Source organism: Rutilus rutilus, assembly GCF_951802725.1.
Source record: "Rutilus rutilus genome assembly, chromosome: 9".
Taxonomy (NCBI): domain Eukaryota; kingdom Metazoa; phylum Chordata; class Actinopteri; order Cypriniformes; family Leuciscidae; genus Rutilus; species Rutilus rutilus.
In genome coordinates this window covers 9,633,999-9,657,500 of record NC_140223.1, presented here as the reverse complement: position 1 = coordinate 9,657,500, position 23,502 = coordinate 9,633,999, and the positions used below count along the sequence as shown (strand labels likewise).

Here is a 23,502-nt window from a genome sequence, read left to right as displayed (position 1 = left end):
AATGCTTACCTTCACTGTCGAGCTGCAACCTCTTACTTTTTTCAGGGCCCACAAATATGCTAGACTGTTGGACAGCCTTAAGGAGTAATCTGAGGTACTCTCTAGTTGGACCACCACCGTCCACAGCCCCCTCCGCCACTTTTGTATCATCAACAAAAATCACATCCAGTCTTGCTCCGAGGTTAAATCGTCGCCGACTAAAAGCCTGAACAGTGCTTCTCAGTATGTTCTCAGTAATCCCTTACAACATTGATCTGATTACTAGTGGGACTATCATCATCTATCTTGGCTGAAAGGAGACTTAGTATTGTTTGGAGGTTGGTCCTGGAAAACAATATTATTAAGAATGCAAATGATAAATGACATTGTATATCAAATGGGATACAGGTATAGAGATGACTAAGGGTTAACTGGTACTATAACATTTTAATTCATACTTCTGGACAGTCTCTTCCTGCTCTGATCGAGGGGAGAACGATGCCAGACGTTCATTAGAGGTGCTAGGTTGATCCAATGGGCTGACAGTCCCAGAATTATAATCATCTTTATCATGGTTGTCATTGCCATCAGGTGTAAGAATGGTCTGCATAAACTGATGAATTACATAAAACAGTAAATGACAAGCTAAGAAAGATTAAAAAAAAAAAAAAAAAAACATTTTTTTTTGTAAATCTACCTCTGCATCTTCGGAGGAAATCCACTGGACAAAAAGTGTGGTTGACCCTCTGATATTTCTTTCAAAAATGGTTCCACATAGGTCATTTCTAAGTGGTGGTGATAAGGCTTCCTGAATATGGAACCATTCTGTAGCGTCCTCCACCTCTCCAACGAAGTCAAACAGTGCCTAGACATTTTGATTATTTCACCTTTAAACACAGAAGACTTTGCACACCAAAAAAAACTATAAAATAAACCTTACCAACCTCAATTGATTCACTTAAAATAAATTTCCTGGTCCTCATTAAGCCACTTGGATATTTTACTTTTAGTGGCACACCATGACCAAGTTCAGGTAAATTTGCCATTCGCGCTCGTCTCTCATCTATAGCCTAAAATAATGTAGGCAAGTTTCAAAATCAAATGGTAATAGTGAACAAAAAGTAAATATATAAAGTCTTAAGGCAGCAACATCCTGATTTCCTTAACTTAGACTTACCTTTCTGCGTCTATTCTCAGATTCTTCGCTATTCATCTTTTGAAGTTCCTGAAACAAATTACAAATTCAGATTATAATGCCAACCCTGTATCACATGAAATACGTTCTGAGGAAACTATTTTGCAAATCGCAATTACGTTACATGCCAACATATAAGCAGTGCTATTACGTTGGTCCTTAACCTAATATAAGCAGTGCTATTACGTTGGTCCTTAACATAATACATCCAAAGCAGGTTTCTTTTCACACGTAGCAGCTAATGCTGTTCATTTTGTTTTAATTATTTACTCCCTTTTTTCTCATTGGGCTACAAAATATTATCTATGCCAGGGCGAGTCAAATGGCGGCACCCAGATCATTTTTATCTGGCCATCCAACTGGTTTTTGATGTTTAAAACCCCTCGCGATCTGATATCAAAGTCCCCGCAAAGGTTTAGCGCGTTCAGCGGTGAGTTTAACAACGCACGTGATCATTCAGCGGTGAGTTTAACAACGCACGTGATCATTCAGCGGTGAGTTTTAACAACGCACGGCAGTTCGTGATATGGTCACGTAATTTAATCTATTGATTCGTGCCACGGACACGTTTATTTCGTTATTTTCGTGATAACAGCACGATTCTTTCTGCCTGTCGGCTGCAGCAGAGAAGCTGTTTAATCAACATTTATTCACGAGATCTTATGTATTTTTATGTATTTTTTTTAATGTTATTATTTCGGTCTTATTGCCAGGGAAGCTGGATTGCTTTGTTGTTTATTGATATTTTTAAAATTATATTTTATCAGTAGGAAATCGGGCTGAAGAAGTCTCGTTCCGAACACATCGCGATATTTGGCATCAGTTCACGTGTGTCAGATGTTGGTAAGTAAATACCTAAATACGCTATCCTAATAATGTGTGATATCATGTCTTTTCTGTTTGTCGATATTAATCTGCCATTATATCTGCCATCTCCATGGAGACTTTGCGTTTCATTGCTTTCTAATTCAAAACAGGGTGATTAACACTGCCTGTCACGTGACGTGCTATAGGCCTAGATATTCATATCAGATTAAAAATAGTACAATTAGTTCCAAAGTTGTATTTGTAGTAGAAGCACAGTAAAAACAACACTTACCATGCTTTTACCACAGTAACATTAGTTTTACTGTGATAAGTGTAGTAAAAAGACAGTAATCACAAAACTTACCATGCTTTTACCACACTATTTGTAGTTTTAATGTGGTACTTATTGTAAATGCACAGTAACCACAACACTTACCATGCTTTTACCACAGTAACCATAGTTTTACTGTGATAGGTGTGGTAAAAGGACAGTAACCACAAAACTTACCATGCTTTAAACCTCAGTAACCTTAGTTTTACTGTGATTGGTTTAGTAAGGACAGTAATCACAAAACTTACCATGCTTTTACCTCAGTATTGATAGTTTTAAAGTGATATTTGTTGTAAATGCATATTAACCACAACACTTGCCATGCTTGTAAGGCTTTATAATGTAACATCCAATATTTGTAAGGTAAATCAGTACTTTTCCCTTTAAATAATCCTATGTTATACATAATGATATTTTCTTTTCTCTTTTTTCAGCTGAAAAGACCAAAAGGGCCTTTCGGACTCAGTCATTCCATTATTGTTGGAGGAGAAGTAAACGGAGGAGACGGACAGCTGCAAAGGCAAATATTCACAATGGTATGTATGTGTTGGTTTTAACCCTAAATCAAACATTTTATCAAGCATTTGTTGTTTCAAATTTAACTTTTCTCACAAAACCCATAGCCCAATCAGTACAAACATAGTCTGAAAGTCTTAATAATTCACAAGATTTAACAAGTTGTCAAATTCGTACGATACTCGTACATATGTGTATACTCGTACACAATCCTGCAGCTTTTACTCCTAGTGCTGTCATTGGCTACTGCCTCAATTCCTGTACATATTTATCGCGACATTTGTAAATCAGTTGCGCCACTTCTTGGAAAGTTGTCGGATGTCACACACACTGTCAGAAAGTTTATATTAATTGCAAATTGGACCCTGTCTGTTTATGTTCCAGTGATGCATGATGTCTCTCCACACCTCATAACCTACCTCTGTTTGCAAGAGTGGAAAAGCTTATCTGACTTGTCACATGACATCAGATACTCGATTATTTTGTCATAATCAGACCAGTTACACTGCTGATAACTGTCCCGTTTGCATGTAAATCATTTTCACGATTATTGCTTGCTATTAAAGACATACTTTTATTCATAGAAATGCCCACATATCAGTGAACTTATTACATAAAAATGCTTTTAACATTTAATTATGCAACACTCTTTACAGAAAACATATCCTACAGTTATAAACTGACTATTTGCAAGTAATGTATTACAATTACCTTCCTTTCTGTTTTGCAGGATTACTTAGTCCTTTTTTTTAAAGCTCTACCAATATCAAACTCAACAGCTCTTTTAGGAGCCAACCATTACAAGAGCTACTAGTGAGTCGCAGCCAATCTTGCCGTGATCAGCCCTTCCCAGGTGAAGTTTCTAGAATATTGCAATCAGTTTTTACTCATCAAATGTTCTCTCCTGAATCATATGGTAAATTAACTTATTTATAACTGTCTTAATTTGTGTTTCAAGAACAATAGTAATTGCACATAGAGTAAGTCGAGACTATCTTGTTTTACAGCAGAGAAGGAAGACCAGTCCTTATATCAACGCAAGCTAATTGAATAAGTCCTTTGTTTCGGGTGAGGAAGGAACATCTGATGCCCAAAGAAGACAGAAAAGTGCGCGAGTCCATTGGTATGTCTTGTATTGAAACAATGCTGTAATGTGTAGTACATAATTTGATGTTGACAATTTTACATTGTACAGGTTATCACTTGGTTTTTGACCAAGTGAAGCTCTTGAAACAATTGACAGAAGATTATGTTGTCTGGAAAGAAATCAAGCATCACTGGCAAAGGCTCAAAAGAGAACCATGCCTTTCTTAAAAATCTTTTAAAATATGTTGCTGTTGATATGGGTAAAACTGTTTTTGTTCAGTACTTAGCTTATTTTGTGCTGCAATATTTTTATATATATATATATATATATATATATATATGTGTGTGTGTGTGTATATATATATATATATATATATATATATATGTGTGTGTGTGTGTGTATATATATATATATATATATATATATATAATACTTCAATGTGTATATTATATAACGTACTGACTGCTGCTTTGTAAATTTATGTAAGGAACAGGCAACTCTGGCCCTTTGCATTCTACTTTTTGAGGTTAGTTAAGAGTTAACCTCCAACCCTAATCGAGCACATCTGAAAATTTTAACCCAAGTCTTCAGGTTTACTTCTAGACAATAGGCAGGAGGGTTTGAGGTCGGAGCTAAATGTGCAGGACAGTGGACGCTGAGGGCCAGAGTAAACCATCACTGCTTTAAATAACGCAGAACATAAGCTGACCCGACTGTCCATTAAACAACTTTATTTTAATGGTTTCTGTCTTTTGTTTTACTTTCAGACCAGGACTGGAGAACGCCTGACAATGGGATGTTGAGACTTCTTCCTCTGGTTGAGAAAAAGCTACTCCACATCAGTGATCGCATCTTCTGTTCTTCTGTTCTTCAACTGAACAAACTGTTTAGACGAGGAAGAAGAACACTAACACGATCGAGACGTACAGGGAAGAGCAAGAAACCAGTTTAGCTGTGATAATGAATCATTATTTTCCAACACAATATCAAATCTGTTTTCTGTATCATATGTGACTGAATATGATTATCTGGCACTCGTTTTGTGGCTTCAGCAGCTGTGAATGGATTCATATGATGTTAACGTGTTTTTGAAGACACATTTTTATTTATCTTGAATCTCATTTGTCTTTATGCTACTTTATCAACTTTATGCTTTGTTCTCCAATAAAGTGTTGTTTAATAAAGTATGGTGACTATTGTGTATTGAAAGTGGTGTTTGGTACAGTAAATAGAAATTTTCTTTTGAGAAATTTTAATTTCTTATTTCTTTAAAAATAACTACATATAATTAATAACTTATAAATAACTAAATATAATTAATTACCATGATTCTTTTACTTGGGACATAAAAATGTAGATCTGGTTAATGATATTTGGGACAACAATGCAACAAAAGTTGCACATACTTGCATGTATGCCAGTTTCCAGTGAAATAAAAGGAAGCTATGTGAATAACAAGAGGCTGCAGTGGGCTATCTTGCTATAAATACTTAAAGCTTAATTGAAGATGATCCATGTTGATCATTCTAGTATACTCTATATAGTATACTCTATATATCACTGATGTCAGGAATATAAGCAGCAATCAGAGGGGGTGAAAAGGAAATGATGGCACTGTTTTTTTGTTGTTTTACTGAATGGTGCATTATCCTTGTGTAATAGTAATAGTATGTGTAGATCTGTGTAGATTATACTGTCCTTCCACCCCCAGGGCCCAGCAACGGCCCCCAGAAGAGCAATCAAATGCACATTTCAAATGGCTGTAACTCAAAGTCTGGTTAGTGTATCAAAGAGAAAATCGGCTGGACAACTGCTTATGCTATGTTTAATAAATAATGTTGGCCACAGTTTTCAGACATATATGGAAAGCTGGCATAAAGGTTATTTTTAAAGTGCTCACAGTAAAATATCAAATTTCAGCCTGTCCCTCATATATGTCATAAAGGTTTGCACAATGAACAAATTTAGATATCCAGTTGTCCATTAAATATATTATTTATTTAACATTTATTGTTTTATTACTAAACGTTTTAAACTACATTACCCACATAACTCTGTCATTCTATCAGTGGAGCAGGAAGCATTGTGCTGTAGTTCATTGAAATGTGCAGACATGCTTAGGGTTAGGGTTAGGATCTCGGTAAAGGAGTAATTTCTCACAACATAGAGACACTTTATAGTTAGCTTAATGTATAACTAACGTAATAATAACACCAAAACATACTTTGTAACATGAAGCGCCGTTTTATATGGGTTAAACGATTGTCCAATCACAGCGAGTTCTGCGATAAAGTCACAGCCAATAACAACCCAGCTGAACAGATGCGTCACACTTACATGCCCATTTATGGTAAACGATGACAGATCTCTTCTGGTTCCGGCTGCGGGGATAGATACCTTAAATATTTTATATTTAGGCTGTTAAACATGCATTCCTTTTAATTAAATTATAAAACTCATATTTAAAAACAAAAGACTCCTTTGTGTGGTTACCATCCAAAAACGAGGTCACATGATCAATGACACAAATTTGCTTAGACTGATGCATAAATAAATTTGAAAGAGAAACTTTTTTCAAAGCAATGTCCTACAGCAGGGGTAGTTTTGCAGTATTTTAATTAAAGATAATTACATGTACTAAAGTGCTTCTAACATTTACAGTGTATGTATAGTATATTAAAGTTATATCAATTATATTCAAATAAATGTAACAAAAGCACAATGAATGGACACCATTTTGAAAGCTTATTCCAATATTTAATGTCAAACTGTTTAAAGACAAATGTAGTGCCAAAACAACTGCACAACAGTATAAAAATCAGTTAATTAAAAATATCCAGATACAGGAGCAATCTATTATAGTGACACATACATTAACGTTAAAAAAATTGCTATGATGAAGTTGAATATATTTACAAACCAAGAGATGAGATTCAAGTTTGTTATGTGAACATACATTTGTTTCTTCGCTTTAAAGAACAAATAGTCAAAAACATAAGCACAACATTTTACATTCTCAACTTTCATTCTATATCCTTGTGATTATTGGTCACTTTTATTGTAACTATGCAATGAATATGTCCTTTAGCAAAACACCTGATGAACACTGACACTTTTTTGATAAAGGCATTAGGCAGAAATCAAGTACAATTTATGAAGCTGAAAAGAGAAAACAAAATGCTTTAACAATATGGAAAAAGATAAATCACTATTTTCAATATTGGTTCTGCATATATCAAAGAGATCCTGAGGAGGAATGGGACTTCACATGAAGACTTTCAGAAACTGTGACAGAGCAAAGGGTGCACCTTGCTGGACACATCCTACGCATGCCCAAACAACAACACCCAAACACAGTGATGAAGTGGACACCGCCAGGAGGATGCAGGAGACAGGGAAGACCAAGGAAGACATGGAGACAGATGTTTCACGAAGACCTGAAGAATGTCAGTGTCCCATGGGAAGATGTGAAGAACCTGGCCACGGATCGAATACGTTGGAGGACAGTTGTTGCCCAGCACAGGACTTGATGATGCCGTTGTGAGTTTATAACTGTAGGATATGTTTTCTGTAAAGAGTGTTGCATAATTAAATGTTAAAAGCATTTTTATGTAATAAGTTCACTGATATGTGGGCATTTCTATGAATAAAAGTATGTCTTTAATAGCAAGCAATAATCATAAAAATGATTTACATGCAAACGGGACAGTTATATATAAATAATCTAGTATCTGATGTCATGTGACAAGTCAGATAAGCTTTTCCACTCTTGCAAACAGAGGTAGGTTATGAGGTGTGGAGAGACATCATGTATCACTGGAACATGAACAGACGGAGACCAATTTGCAATTAATATAAACTTTCTGACAGTGTGTGTGACATCCGACAACTTTCCAAGAAGTGGCGCAACTGATTTACAAATATCGCGATAAATATGTACAGGAATTGAGGCAGTAGCCAATGACAGCACTAGGAGTAAAAGCTGCAGGATTGTGTACGAGTATACAAATATGTACGAGTATCGTACGAATTTGACAACTTGTTAAATCTTGTGAATTATTAAGACTTTCAGACTATGTTTGTACTGATTGGGCTATGGGTTTTGTGAGAAAAGTTTTAAGAAACAACAAATGCTTGATAAAATGTTTGATTTAGGGTTAAAACCAACACATACATACCATTGCGAATATTTGCCTTTGCAGCTTTCCGTCTCCTCCGTTTACTTCTCCTCAAACAATAATGGAATGACTGAGTCCGAAAGGCCCTTTTGGTCTTTTCAGCTGAAAAAAGAGAAAAGAAAATATCATTATGTATAATATATAGGATTATTTAAAGGGAAAAGTACTGATTTACCTTACAAATATTGGATGTTACATTATAAAGCCTTACAAGCATGGCAAGTGTTGTGGTTAATATGCATTTACAACAAATATCACTTTAAAACTATCAATACTGAGGTAAAAGCATGGTAAGTTTTGTGATTACTGTCCTTACTAAACCAATCACAGTAAAACTAAGGTTACTGAGGTTTAAAGCATGGTAAGTTTTGTGGTTACTGTCCTTTTACCACACCTATCACAGTAAAACTATGGTTACTGTGGTAAAAGCATGGTAAGTGTTGTGGTTACTGTGCATTTACAATAAGTACCACATTAAAACTACAAATAGTGTGGTAAAAGCATGGTAAGTTTTGTGATTACTGTCTTTTTACTACACTTATCACAGTAAAACTAATGTTACTGTGGTAAAAGCATGGTAAGTGTTGTTTTTACTGTGCTTCTACTACAAATACAACTTTGGAACTAATTGTACTATTTTTAATCTGATATGAATATCTAGGCCTATAGCACGTCACGTGACAGGCAGTGTTAATCACTGTTTTGAATTAGAAAGCAATGAAACGCAAAGTCTCCGTGGAGATGGCAGATATAATGGCAGATTAATATCGACAAACAGAAAAGACATGATATCACACATTATTAGGATAGCGTATTTAGGTATTTACTTACCAACATCTGACACACGTGAACTGATGCCAAATATCGCGATGTGTTCGGAACGAGACTTCTTCAGCGCGATTTCCTACTGATAAAATATAAGGCTTGTTTGAGATGAGCAAAATCTGCGCAGAACCGATCACCGGTGATCAGCGCGAGATGCATGCCGGTTAGAAATGTGTCCGAGTGCGGTCCGCCTTGCTCTGATGTCATGCTGACGTATGTCAAAAATCTCTCGCGAGCGCAAGGCACACCTGTCGGATTCTGCAGTCGAGCGCAGTTGCTCTCCACCGACTGCGCTGATCAGAAGCATGATGGGAAACGACTTGCTGACGACACAGCTTAATGTTCATTGGTTTAAACAACCGTGATGTATTGTTCTCTTTTAAAATGTTTGATTTTAAAACTCTGATATCATGTTTTATGTGTATACGTTATGTGTGAATATTCCCAAACTATCTAAAAGTGCGATCTCTATGGGTTATGCAATTTAATTTTTATAATAAATAAATAAATAAAAACACGTATGTCTGTATTAAAGAAAAAAATATTGATAAACATGTATTTGGAATGGAATTAAATAACAAGTACTTTGGGTGTCTTGTTCATTTTATTTATTTTCATATAAAAGCAACATAAATTGAATTACATCCAGTTTATTAGCAACACTGTGCACGAGCGTGAATCCCGCGATATCCATCTTTGATCTCGCAGGTGTCAGATCCACTACGAGAAGAGAGATCTGTCCGGCTTGCCTGCGCTTTTTTCACTCCTCCCCTCACTGCAGCCGCCTACTCTCGACCAGGGACGGACTGGGGCTAAAAAACAGCCCTGGACTTTCTCCCAAATAGGCCCATCATCCGGCCATTCGCCTCTAGCCGTGTGGGACAGACACTAGCCAGGATGTCCTGATACTATGCCACAATACTGTAGCCTATCAGACAAGGTATTCACAGCAAGTAACATCTCAAAACCAATAATCATTATTGGGGTTGTGTTTATTAATGAAGCCTCAGCCTTCAAATAAAAGCAAAAAATGTACAATGCCATAAAAAACAAATAACGAAATGTCACTAAACCCCAAATTACACAAACTTGTAATTATAAAACATATAGTTAGGCTACTATATACCAGGGGTCCCCAACCTTTTTGTGTGCGAATGGCTACCTCAAGGGATAAAATAATCTAAAAGGAATTTTTATTTGTTATACTCCAATATTTATTATACATAACATGGTGAAGCTTTTTTACTTTTCACCATCATATGGGAAATAATAAAATATCTTGATATTCTGGTTCAGACTTAAAAGCGTTTAAAAAAAAATTCTGAAAATGTATTGATTTTTTTGTTAATTTTCTATAAACCTGTTGTACGTGTTATCCAAAACAGTAGCCCAAACATTTAGTAAATATAAATGAAAAAAAATAAATAAATAAAAATAAACTGCCATAACTTCTAAACAAAAACATTACTGCATTACATTTAATACATTTATACATGACTGTATTAATATAATAGCATTTTTAATATGAATACAGGCACATTTCTGCCAAAAAAGTTTGTTTTACTAAAGTTAATTCATAGGTTTTGGTGTGAAATGTCTTCTAGCTGGTTTGTTCTCGGAACAATGTTTCGCCTGTTTTTTTTTTTTTTTTTGCGTCAATATGTTGAGAATATCAGCGCCGTTTAATCTGGCTTTTTACAAGCTTAAATCACATAGTCATTTGTGGTTTATAATAGAGATAGAGAATTCTGCGCTTACCGGTAATTGAAATGCTTCTCAGTGGATCGCGCAGCTCTGTGTAATAATGTTCGCGTGATCGAGATCAGCCCGCACAGCTGCTTTGTCCGCGATCGCTGTTTTTTGGGCCGAGCTGATAATGCGCTGCTCAGATCAAATAAGTTTTGTTCCGCTTTTTGAGCGTTTGCCATTTGATGTTTCTCATACGCAACGCAAATGACAGCGTACAATCAAAGAGAGTTGGGTAATTTTGTAGAGGCAAAAGTTCAAATTGAAACGTTTAGTTGAAAAGGTCGCAAAATTATGCCATTTATTCGAAGTCTGGAACCCCGACGGCAAGTTAGGGCTATTTATAGAATGTGTTTAGCGGGCAACTCACAGGCACCACGTTGGAGACCACAGCTATTCAAATATAATGTAGCCTAAGCAAATTTAAAAGTGCAGCCTTATAAAACTAACTTTCTGTCAGTGGCTATAGGCCGACTCTTCTACCTCAGTTGTTGTTTTTTACACGTAATAAGTGATCATATTAGTGCCCCTGCTGTTGGCTGTTAATAGGCCTACTGCTTTATAAGACTTTTTTTTTTTTTTTTGTGCCGACGGCCCTCGGTTGGACGGCCGTTCTGGACTTTTCCAGAACGCACAGATTGTCAATCCGTCCCTGCTCTCGACTACATTTCAGGCGAGGCAAGGCGCATCTCAAACAAGCCTATAATTTTAGAAAATCAATAAACAGCAAAGCAAACCAGCTTCGCTGGCAATAAGACCGAAATAATAACATTAAAAAAATACATAAAAATACATAAGATCTCGTGAATAAATGTTGATTAAACAGCTTCTCTGCTGCAGCCGACAGCCAGGCAGAAATAATCGTGCTGTTATTATCACGAAAGACGCTTCCCATTGAAAATACATTAGTTTAAAAAACGTGCTGGTATTACGAAAATAACGAAATAAACGTGTCCGTGGCACAAATCAATAGATTAAATTACGTGACCATATCACGAACTGCCGTGAGATCACGTGCGTTGTTAAACTCACCGCTGAATGATCACGTGCGTTGTTAAACTCACCGCTGAACGCGCTAAACCTTTGCGGGGACTTTGATATCAGATCGCGAGGGGTTTTAAACATCAAAAACCAGTTGGAGGGCCAGATAAAAATTATCTGTGTGCTGCCATTTGACTCGCCCTGGCATAGATAATATTTTGTAGCCCAATGAGAAAAAAGGGAGTAAATAATTAAAACAAAATGAACAGCATTAGCTGCTACGTGTGAAAAGAAACCTGCTTTGGATGTATTATGTTAAGGACAAACGTAATAGCACTGCAATAGATTGGCTATATTAGGTTAAGGGCCAACGTAATAGCACTGCTTATATGTTGGCATGTAACGTAATTGCGATTTGCAAAATAGTTTCCTCAGAACGTATTTCATGTGATATAATGCAGACAGAAAGATTACACAATGTCATCAGAAGATGTCTGTTATAAAGTTTACCCTACATACTTTGGCTTGATCTGCTATCAAAGACTGATTATATTCCTCATCCTGCTCCTAACGCATCCTCCGCCATACACTTAAAGATTCCTGGCAATATTTTGAGATAGGAAATTAAGAAATATTAAAGACACTCCTAAGAGCATCTACCATAAAACCTGTATCAAATAAATGTGGATGATCCACAAGACCACTCTCTTCTACAGTTTGATGAACATTATATACAACATGTAGCAAAAATATATATTTTTAGAAAAATAAGAAGCGTTTTGAAATGCTAATATTGTGAACCTACAAACTGAAATTATGGCAGAAGAAAATGTTTGATGGTAGCACAAGCTCTTAGCAATGCAAACTTGAAATTTACCATGTCTGTTTTTTCATCTGTTAAATCGATGAACAGTTGGTCAGTATTTTCCTCAGTGGGTGACTGGTTGATAAGTGAATCACTGTCTGAAGTATGTGCATTTAGGTGTTCGTTCTCTAATGTTGGTGGCAGGTGATTGGAACATGCAGTCCTAGGCCTAGAAAAACATGAAATTAAAATTTGTTTTCCTAATAAGAAACTGAATATTAAATCAAGAGTATGACCAGTCAATGTTCTCCATACCTGCAGCTCTCAATGTGAACCTTAAGTTCATTGAAATTGAACTGTTTTTCACAGGCAAGACATCTCTCCATTGGCCCAAGCATGGGAGATTCACAGACAACCTTAAATTAAAAAAGCAATCTCAGAATTTTAGATAACTGTAAATGAAAATAAACTTAGTACATTACGATAAAAACATGTGTTGCCTAAAATGTAATAAGCATAGAATTTAGCAAATAAGTAATTTACTCTAGTTAAAAAAAAACAACTAAAAAACTAATAAAAAAAAATAAAAACTTACGGAACTGGACAGTTCTATGTCTTTTTGCATAGGACGTATGTAGATGACAGCATGTCCCATATTTTCTTTTATAGTCTTAATTGTGTACCCTGTGTTTGGGCAAGGCAACACCACCAGATTCCTAGATCGGGTCATGCCTGATGTTTTTAAAATCTCAAATCCCCCACAGTCACCAAGTTTTGGATATGTCGTTAGAATGTAGTTTTTGAAATCTTCTGCATTATTTTCTCACCTGTAAAAAAGATAAAGCAACATTTTTAGAAGCAAAACGTTTGTTTAAAAACTTTTGTCTATAAACAAAAACTTACACAATACCCACCAAAAAATGTAACTTTTTTCTCTCCAAGTCCTGTAGCTTCCAGTTCCTCCCTTTCAAACTTTGTTGGTGCAACACTTTGTGTCATGCTACTTAAGCAGCAGAAAACTCTTGTGAAGCTACTGCGAGGTCTTGTAGAACGACTACGACGACTCAAAGGTCTCCTGCTGGCTTCTGCTCCATAGCTTGCGAAAAGTCTATTTACTTCAACTGTAAATTTGAAAACAACTTAACTTAACCCCATAACAATGACATTTTAAAAATGCTTTGTTTAAACTGCAGCTATTTTGAAAAAATAATGTTGAACATATGATAAGTTTTTGTACTGTATAGACCTTAATAGACCTACATAGATATCCCACAGGAATTTGTGCGACTACAGCTGTGTCTGAAACTACTCCCTATCTCCTATATCAGTGTTTCAGTATAGGTGGCTCTATCAGGTACTGTGCAAGCAAATATCACCTGCAGAGACTATTGTGCTTCAGTTTGAAGATGACTGAGGTCATGTTGGGCAAAAAACTAAAAAGCTACTTCAAATGTACAGTGTGCAAAACTGATTTTCATTGATGCACATTGCTTTAATGCGTTTGACATCTTTTGACCTTATCTGTGAAACCACTTCTGTATTAACCAATCTGAACATACAGAACATATTTTTCATGTAGTTTTTTTGCCTTTGAAAAACAATACAGGATCAACTGTTAAAGAAAGAGGTGGTTGCTGATGCTCTTTTAACAGTGATCTGCGATGTTGGGTGACACTTCTTGTTGACGTTTAAAGTATTGTCAAAAAAAAACTGAGGCTAGCTAGACCTCCCTCCTCCTCATCCATGCACTAACACCCCAAACCCCACCCTTAAATCCTTCTTGTCGGTTATTGGCTGGAACAGTTTGATATGTTTCGTGGTGCGGATTAGCCCAGTTTGTTTTTCTTGCCGCTTGTGGAGCCTGGGCTGTCAACTGTTTTTTTTTTTGTGTGTTCAGGCCTTCAGGGGACAGACAGCTAGCAAATACCGAGGAGAAGTTTGCTGTATGTGACAAATGTTTTGGCCTAAAAACACGTGACATTGCTTCGAGCACCTTTAATTTACAATACATATACAGGATAGTCCAGGACTTCTGTGGTTTGTTTTATTTAATCAAATGACATTAAATAGCCTACTGCCAAAATATTTTATACATAAATGTAGGTCTTAAATCCCCTTCATTTATTTATTACATTTAGAAGGGTGTCACGTGATAATATTCGTGACGTCATTCTACTCTAAATTGTCACATACTATATTTAACAATAAACTGAATCCCCGATAAAGGCGTTTTTGATTTTCTGTTTTTAACAGAACAATATGTAAGGGATAATGTATAGTGAGCCGGTTGTTATAGTGAATAACAACCCCCGACAGGCTGAACGGGATCCCGACACGAAGCTGAAGGTGTTGTTATTCACTATAACAACCGGCTAACTATACATTATCCCGCTTATTACATGGCTACCTACAAAATGAATAAATAATTTGACAAATTATTTATTTAAATAGGAGTTTATTGATTTAAAAAGGATTGTATTGCTTCCGCCAAAGAAAATAGTCCGTTCCGCGTCCATAGCAACGCGCTGTTTTTCATGGCAACGGTCTGTTATACTTCGCAGCGGTCTGTTATCAAGAAATAACAGACCGCATTCTACATTGGAATTCAGCCAAGCCATGTAATAAAAATAGTGAATAAACGCGACCCATTATACCAGCAATCACTTTCACTGACCTGCTAAAATCCTGATTTATAACTGTGACATGATCTGACAAAAATCACCTTACACCAAGGTTAAAAAGCAGACTGAAGCGAGCTTTGAGAAGGCCCAGGCTGAGTTTGCTACTGGCGTTTGGTTAAAAAGCGGCTATATAATTTTGTAAATATTAATGCTGAGCGCAGCATCGAAACAAACGACGAAGGAATCAGCTGCGGGCAATGTAACGTTACAGCTTCTCTCGGCCAAAACACCGACGAGACGATCAACACAGAGACGATCCTGTGCTGGGAGAGCAAGATCGATATTGGCGATATTTTTCAACTGGATATAAGCCATGATATAAGCTAAGGCTTACGCAAAAAAAAAGTGACAAAGGTGCTTCGTTAGCAACATTGATTGGAGACTAGGCCAGGATGGGGCGGGTGTCTGACTAAAACAATACCTAGCTGCTAGCTGCTAACGTTAAGTTACACCATACGCGGCACGACAAATGCCTCGTTTTAAATGGATAATATAATTTGACATGTGATAAATAACATGTAATAATATTGGCATAAGTCATATGTGATCAAACACATTCGCATACAGACAGACTACAAAATTTAAGAAAAGAGATAAGCAACGTTTCTTACCGTCCACTGCATTACGTCCTCCTGGAGTTGGTCGGTCTGGGACATGAGAATTCGAACCACTATCCACATCATTGGCTAGTTTTCTTAAAATATTTGCAATGTCTGCCATTTTTATGTTTTATGCACAACAATTATCACCACAGCGCCAATCAGTCATCACCATCAATCAGCGCCACAGAAGCCCACAGAAGTAAATTAAAGCGGGATAAAGCCTTGATCTCGAACTGTCCAATGACAGTTTGGCGCTTCAAATTGAGGCGAAAGTTGATTGGTTGATCCCACGTGTGTACTGTCCAATGGCATTTTTTAACTCGATTGACAAATGGATAAAGAAAAGCATTTGGCAAAACGACAAAGAAAAGCATCTGGCAAATAGAGAGAGAAAAGGTTTGCCAATTGCTTTAAAAAAAATCAATTTAACATGTGCATTTAAATGATTTATTAATGTACTTTTTATTGTTTTATTAATCCACGTTTAAAAACATGAATTAAAAAAACAATTTTAAATGTGTCTATTTATTCATACATTTAAAATGTTTTTATTTATTTATTGTTTTATGGTTTTATTAAAATACATTTTAAAGCATGAATAAAATAAACAACTTTAAAAATGTCTATTAATTTGTCCATTTAAAAGTGATTTAATTATATACATTTTTATGTTTGAATTATTAAATTGATATATTGATTCTTCATTTTATTTTTAAGTGGCACTCCTGGTCCTCCATACGCCTCAGGTGCTCCTCGTGTAAATCGTAAAGTACACCACAACATTCCGATCGCTTTAGCCTACATTGTGTTCGTAACACCGTTGGTTAAATTGTTCTATCCTCTTAATCCAATTGTTATGTCAGCCCCTAACTGAGCATAATATAATACATTACATATTTTACCGTTACAACTATAGAATTATGCTAGAAACTAGCGTAGGTCCTTTCAGCCGGAAGTTGAAGTCCCGCTCAGCCGGAAGTAAGATGACAAAATGAGCGTAATGGCGCCGCCCTTGTTGTCATGGAAAATAAGGTGAATAGGCTATATGATCAAGCACAAGCAGGACCATTTAAAAAAAAAAAATGTTGTGCTCTTTTTGTGTTTCAAACAGCTTTAGGAAAAACACTGAGTAAATAATGACAGAATTTAGATTTTTGAGAAAACAATCCCTTTTAAAAAACAACCTTTCTGAGTTGTCTTCTCATATATCTAAAATATTATTAACATATTAAAATGGCCCTATTTGGTTTAGCATTTTTACAGAAAATAAGTTTAACAATCTTTCAGATATTAAATTTTTTTAACCGTCAAAACAGGGATAGCTTGAGCCCTATAGACGACAATACGCTGATTTCACGCAGCCGTTATTTTGAAATCGAAAGCGAGGCTCCGGTGGGAAGAAAACCGGAAGTGTCGCCTTTAATCATAGGAGATCGTGAATGCGATGGCGTATTGTTGTGTTTAATGATGTTGTGTCAATTCTAAAACTGTACATACATTTCTTTCATACTTTAGACTATATACAGTGAAATTTATTTATAAATAAAATAAATTTTTTATATATAATTCAGAGAGTAAAAAACGAAGCAGGAATGAACTATATACATATCCTATATTAGAAATTATCTTCCAATAGTGTAAATCGCGGCAGCAGCTTCAGGTTGGTAGTCCAAGGCATTGTTGTTTATCTGTACTTCCGGGGTTCTTCCCACCGGAGCCTCACTTTCAAGTTCAAAATGGCGGCTGCGTGATATCAGCGTATTACAGCAGAACAGCAATAAAGAACAGGGCTGCGTTCTCCGAAACTACCTTAACGCTACGTCGTTCTTAAGTTGTACCTTAAGAAGTACCTTATCGTTAATACGTGGTTTCCGAAACCTTCTTCAGGACACAAAGTTTGGTGCATAGAAATGTATTTATTTTCCCAAGCAAAATATGTTTATGAGAAAAGTATTTATGAAACCATTAAAAATATTGTCACCCAAGCATAGCTTTCAGTTGTTTTATTTGATATAAGCTCCTATTCATTATTCGAGTTACTCATAATCATTAGTTTGGAATCGCTAATCATTTCTCTAATCAAATGAAAGGTGAACATTAACTGTTTAATGTTTACTGCAATTGCTGTAAAACGGAAAATATCCTCAGCTAAATAAAACTGTCTATGTGTGAGGAAAGCAACTGCCAAGCATAACTTACAGGAGAACACATGGTATGTTTTGCTCACACTGATAATATGGCAAAGCAGGAGCAATCGCCTTCAGTCTGTCTATCACCGCATTCCTTTCATCAACTCTCCAGATTCTTTTGAATGCAAGGGCTTTAATTCCCGCATAGTTTTGTAACTGTGTAAGACTGGCTTGAATGTTGTCTGGATGATCTGATAGGCATCTTGTCAAACAGGGTGAATTTACAGTGAAATAAACCACACATTGATCTGCAACATTAAAGATGTTCCCCAGATAATCCTTCAGGCGATACTCTGAATGTCTTGCATTGCTATCCTTCGCAGCAATGAGGTTAGCACTCACATAAACCGGATTGTTCTGATTCTGAAGTGTTTGTCTCAGTGGAGCTAGTACGTTCTGATCTGGATAGTGAGAAGCTTCAAGACATATGTTCCTCTCGACTCTGAACACAACAGCATATTGTCCCATGTGACGCAACCTGGAAATGAAAATTACAAATATTAATAGAAGTATGGTATTTATTATTATGCAATTTATGTATTATTATAAATATATGTAAAGTTCAATGTTAAAAATATTACATGATGATGTAATTATAAAAGACAAATACTTCTGATTAATAACTTATAACAACCTCTGTTACTAAATCCACTACTTTTTAGTTTTTTCTTTAAATATTTCTTGTCATTTCTGTATATATTTTTGGTTGTGTATATGTAATTTGTCATTGTTTTTATTCTTTTTTTAAATTGTAAATTCTACTAAAATGTTCAATCAAAGAAACTTACTCATCTTCAAATCTCTGCACAATACGCTGGAGAAATACTGGGTCCACATTCTGACCGACAGCACAAGTGCTAAAGTGAAGCAGGCAGAGCAGGAGGATCCTCAGCGGCACAGCGAAAACCTGGAGCAAACACACAAATATGAATACTTATACAAAAAATATGCACAGTACACACAAAGTGCATAGAAACTTAAAACTGCATTCTGTTTGATGTAGGAATGGAATTTTCCTTGACATCTTATGCCCACTTTTTCTGAATATTATTGGTAAAAATGATGAGTTTTCAAAAAAAAAAACTTGAGCAAATGTGCAGCTTTAGCTCCACTAACAATTATTAATAAAGAAATATGAGTGTAACTTACCATGTTATCTGTTGCTCAGATCAGAAGGTTCAGAGATGTTGTGTGAGTCTGCAGTGAAGCAGGAGTGATGAGGAAGAGGAAGAAGATGCTTTTTATTCTGACACTCGACCAGCCCTCTTCTTCAACACCATGAAAAGACCAATTAAAACGGTTCATCATCGAGGAGATAAAAAAAAAACAGAGTTTTATTCAGAGGCTCAAACAGTCCAGTAAGTGTTCATCTTGAAATATCACTAACAATATAAAAGTTATTCTTATGTTTAGTTAATAAAAATCAATAAAGATTTCAATACAAAAAGACAAGAGAACGATGAGCTGAAGGTGGACGTGTTTACAATTATACTAAAGTCTAAAATATCAATTAATCAGACGACATAAGGCATGTAGTAGATTGTGTGCAACATTTTTTTCATTTTTTGATCATGATGATCATTTAGAGCAAGGGTTATGAAGGTATACAGTGCTATGCATACGTTTAGACACCCATGCTAAAGTTGACTAAAAAGAGGAATAAAAAATCATCTTTTGGAAATTGAACTTAATGCCTTAATTAAAAAAAATTAGGAAAAATCCAACCTTTAAGGACACCAATTTTCTTTGTGAATGAATAATGTATCGTAAATAAATAAATGTTCTTCCTTAAAATACAGGGTGCATAAGTCTGGACACCCCTATGTTAAATTCCCATAGAGGCAGGCAGATTTTTATTTTTAAAGGCCAGTTACTTCATGGATCCAGGATACTATGCATCCTGATAAAGTTCCCTTGGCCTTTGGAATTAAAATAGCCCCACATCATCACATAGCCTTCACCATACCTTAGAGATTGGCATGGTTTTATTTCAGTTAGCCTAATAGCTAGTTTGATTTGCATTGAGAGATGATCTTATGGAAAGTACTCCATGTCAGTCTCTAGGTATGGTGAAGGCTATGTGATGATGTGGGGCTATTTTAATTCCTGGTGTCCTTAAAGGTTGGATTTTTCCTAATTTTTTAAATTAAGGCATTAAGTTCAATTTCCAAAAGATGATTTTTTATTCCTCTTTTTAGTCAACTTTAGCATGGGTGTCTAAACTTATGCATAGCACTGTATTTGGTGCAAATCAACTGAGCGCCTGTGACAGTGGAATTTTTGTAGACAATAGCCACACATGTGTATCAGTGAATTTGAAGAGAAATTTTGCAAAGAGTTGCAAACTTGGAGACTTTTTTCTCTCCCACAAACACAACACAACAGTTACACCTTCTCAAATTCTTCATTGCAGGTGCACAAATCCTATTCTACAAATTACAAATTAAGAAACTTGTACGCTCACATTTTTTGCTACAGTTGCTGCAGTGAATATGCACCGTATTAAATATACCGCCGCTACAGATGCACAACTCCACACATTTCTCAATAGACCAATGGTGCAAAAGGGAGAGCGCGCGAAACTTGTCACTTGAAAGTGAAAAACAGTGTTTGAGATTCGTCGCAGCAGATTCAAGCAGCTGTAGTTATGTACTTGTGTTTGTGCTAGAAAAATATACAAGACATTTGTGATAAAATATTCTACAAGTGTGCAACTCTCATTGGATGTATTCACATACTGATTTGCGGATGTTCAACATTTCTCTGTGACTTCACATTTTTTGATGCGGGTGTGTGAATGTGTTTTGCACCATATCACTGCAGCAACTAGCAAAAAATGTGAGCGTACAAGTTTCTTAATTTGTGATTTGTAGAATAGGATTTGTGCACCTGCAATGAAGAATTTGAGAATGTGTAACTGTTGTGTTGTGTTTGTGGGAGAAAAAAAACTCTTTGCAACATTTCTCTCTGTGACTTCAAATTCACTGATACACATGTGTGGCTATTGTCTACAACTACAAATTCCACTGTCACAGGCGCTCAGTTGATTTGCACCAAATATACCTATATAATATGGAAGCATATGGGTAGAAATTTTCAATTTAAAATGTAATATGCAAAATGACAATGCAATATGTAAAATGGCAATGCATTTCTGTATTTAAATTTACATTTTCCAATACATTTGTGCAACGTTTGGTGCAAAATGAAAATGATAATTCAATTATATAATTTACATTTGCCATTTCATACACTAGTTATAATATGTAAATTTAATACATAATTTTAACGCTTTATATGTTGCAAAATGAAAATGTATTACATTAATGATTAGATATGTTTAATATGTTCAAGCAAAAACTGTAGCAAAATGATCATTTAAATGTTATTTTTCTTTATTGCATTTACACTCACAGTTAAGACACTTTGTCATTTGTCATTTTCATTAAATGTCCCGCAATGAATGTAGCAAAATTCAATGTGCAAATTGAAAATGCATTCCAAGCCGATCACATCACCGCCCTCTCCCGCCCTGTCAATCACTCATGAAGGCGGGGCTCTGCAACAGGTAAACATAGGCTAAAATAATGTATTCAATTTAAATATTAAAACTAGTATATGAAATGGCATATGTTAATTATATAATTGATTTTTCTTTTTCATTTTGCACCAACGTTGCACAAATGTCATGGAAAATGTAAATTTAAATACAGAAATGCATTGTCATTTTGCATATTATCTTTCAAATTCAAAATTGCTACCCATGCTTCCATAGAGGATCTCGGGAGTGGGTATTTTCAGTCTCTAGGCAGATAAATTAGACTGATCTTATAAAGCTAGAGGACATTTCCTCACAAATAGCCTACGTAATGGGTTAGTTCACCCAAAAATGAAAATTATGTCATCATTTACTCACCCTAAAGTTGTTCCAAACCTGTAGGCTAGACATTCTTTCCTCAGTGAGCAAAGGGGAAAAATGCAAATACAAAACCTCAAAATAGCTATAGCCTAACTGAATATTTGAGCTCTTATTTTATGATTTTTAGGAACTTGAGCATTGAGTTACAATTATATGTCAGTTATTTCATGTATAAGATTGTACTCATGTACTGTAGTTTCAAAATATAACACGACTTCATAGTAAAAAGTGGTAACCTGCAATTGTTACCCTTAAATGCTGTTTTTTAACTTGATTTTAACCCATACAAATTAAATCAGTATTTCTTAAAAAAATATATTACATTAAATTAATGTATTTAGTTGGATTCAGCAATATTAAATACTACTTTTGACTTGAATGAAAATGGTTAATTTAAATGTTATTGTGTAAATCCTACTCCATACATATCTTCCAACAAAGAGAGCGACATTCATAGGAGATCTGGATCTGCATGTGATGACATTACTCACCGTGATGTCTGTCAAGAATTAAGAAGGTCAAAGATGCTTGAGTTCTGTCGATGTCGTGTTGGATCTGTTCTGAGAATGATGACCAGGAGAAGCCAATGCATCATATTTATTCTGCTCTATAATCAAACCTTATGCAAAAAAAGAAAGATAAACCACTGGTAATCTTCAACAGGGAGGTTCTATTAATGTCTGTTTGACATGTGATATTTGTAAATGACGCTCAATTATAATAACGTAATGAGATTTTGTTGCAAATATAAGGACAATATCATTTACTTTTGTATAGTTATGGTACTGTGTTTTGATGTTCAATGTATATTTCAAGTTTTGAAGCAAAACCAGTTAAGAACCACCGGTTTTAGTCAATATTTATTTTAATATTAATTTCTACAACAAGCTGCCCAAAGCAAAATAAAATATTATTACTATTGTTGTGTCTGGTAATTTACTATTGAGTTAAAGTAAAACATGATGTGAAGACATTATCAAATGTTAAAACAATATGATGTAGATGCAAAATGAGTGTAACGTCTGACAGGAATGTCCACTGATAAGGCCATTTTGCCTTTGACAAGAAGATAATGATGTATTTTTCCATTGGAGCAAAACCTTTGGTCAAACTTGCATGACTGTTTAAATGTCACTCAACATTAGCCTAAAGTCAAAATCCAAACTGATCTCACTCACAGTATGGAGAGCCTAGTGCTTTGCTTCATCAAATATAAATATCCCAAGCCGAGGAATAAGGGTTTTAGCCAAACGATTGGTCATTTTCTAAAGAAATAAACATTTAGATAATTTTCAGCCACAAATGCTCATCTTGCACTAGCTGAAAAGTTTTCAATCACATTGAAAGGTCACGCGTGACATAAGCGGAAGTACAGACAAAGCAAACGTGCAAAGACTAAGTCAAACAAGCACAATTTACAAAAATTAATAAAGAAAAGGTCAAACAATTGAACAATTTTGAAGTTGGAGGAGAATATGAGATGGAGTTATTCCCTCTATCCTGCATTTTCCGCCTATACGTCAGGTTACCACCTTATGTGTGGACATGCAAGACGAGCATTTGTTAAAAAGTATATAAATTGTTATTTTAATTTTAGAAAATGACAGATGGTTTGGCTAGATAAGACTCGTATTCCTCGGCTGGGATAGTGTAAAGCCATT

General features: G+C 35.4%; 4 long non-coding RNA genes across 4 annotated transcripts; 2 read left to right on the top strand and 2 right to left on the bottom strand.

The window, feature by feature from the left end:
* Positions 1-461: 461 nt before the first annotated feature.
* LOC311297320 lies at positions 462-1,023 on the bottom strand. Its single transcript, XR_014628803.1, has 3 exons — positions 924-1,023; positions 677-844; positions 462-592 (listed from the first exon to the last, which is right to left on the bottom strand). It is a non-coding gene; the product is annotated as an uncharacterized lncRNA (long non-coding RNA).
* Positions 1,024-1,774: 751 nt separating this feature from the next.
* Positions 1,775-3,509, top strand: LOC311297532. Its single transcript, XR_014628823.1, has 3 exons — positions 1,775-2,017; positions 2,747-2,848; positions 3,485-3,509. It is a non-coding gene; the product is annotated as an uncharacterized lncRNA (long non-coding RNA).
* A 339-nt stretch (positions 3,510-3,848) lies between these two features.
* On the top strand, positions 3,849-5,099 carry LOC311297507. The gene is made up of 2 exons (XR_014628817.1): positions 3,849-3,951; positions 4,683-5,099. It is a non-coding gene; the product is annotated as an uncharacterized lncRNA (long non-coding RNA).
* Positions 5,100-6,654: 1,555 nt separating this feature from the next.
* Positions 6,655-9,010, bottom strand: LOC311297310. Its single transcript, XR_014628799.1, has 3 exons — positions 8,925-9,010; positions 8,094-8,195; positions 6,655-7,483 (listed from the first exon to the last, which is right to left on the bottom strand). It is a non-coding gene; the product is annotated as an uncharacterized lncRNA (long non-coding RNA).
* Between the last annotated feature and the right edge of the window lie 14,492 nt (positions 9,011-23,502).